Raw genomic sequence first — 685 nt, forward strand, 5'->3', positions numbered from 1 at the left:
TTTGTAATCTCACTGTTAGATATAATTTTGACGAAAAAAAAACCTTTTTGCACTAGAAAAAATTTCTTCTCATTCATACCTTCTTGATTTTTGCATGAACCCATTCGCGCGCGCTCGTGTGTGTGGTAGTCTAAAATGTTTTAAAAATTCAAACTATTGAATAAAAAAATTTCTTTTTAAATACTCTCTATGCAGTAAAATTTCAGGCAAATCTACAGTTTTTAAATATGTTGGGAATTTCCCAACTGTCCGATATACGAAGGGGTTTTTGATTTGGGGGGGGGGATGAATACGCAAAACTATTTTGACCACTATATGAACCTTTCAAATCAAAATACCCAAATGAAGCCCTATGTCTTTATTTTTTTGAAGTACACGGCACTAATAGATACTTTTTAATCTTTCGTTTCAATTAGATTTGGGCTTTATGTAAAAAGGAGCTCACTCGTGGTGGATACGAAAATGCAAAAAACCTTTTTTAGTAACATGCTTGAAACCGTTTTATGAAAGGACCATAATGTAATTTAAAAAAAAAAAAAATTTTTTTGTGGGAAAAACATTGAAAATTTCCTAGCATTCAATGAGAGGCTGTTAAATAATCTAATTTGCAAAAAGTCAAGGCAATTTTTTTCCCTTATATTTATTAATTTTTTTTTTTTGGGAAAAGAAAAAAACAACTTCTGCT

General features: G+C 30.2%; 1 protein-coding gene across 1 annotated transcript in view; it reads left to right on the forward strand.

The window, feature by feature from the left end:
• LOC119594864 overlaps positions 1 to 685 on the forward strand; it is a gene marked incomplete at its 3' end in the record, with an annotated part of 25290 nt that overhangs the window by 3241 nt on the left and 21364 nt on the right.

This window comes from Penaeus monodon, chromosome 34 (assembly GCF_015228065.2).
Source record: "Penaeus monodon isolate SGIC_2016 chromosome 34, NSTDA_Pmon_1, whole genome shotgun sequence".
NCBI classification, from domain to species: domain Eukaryota; kingdom Metazoa; phylum Arthropoda; class Malacostraca; order Decapoda; family Penaeidae; genus Penaeus; species Penaeus monodon.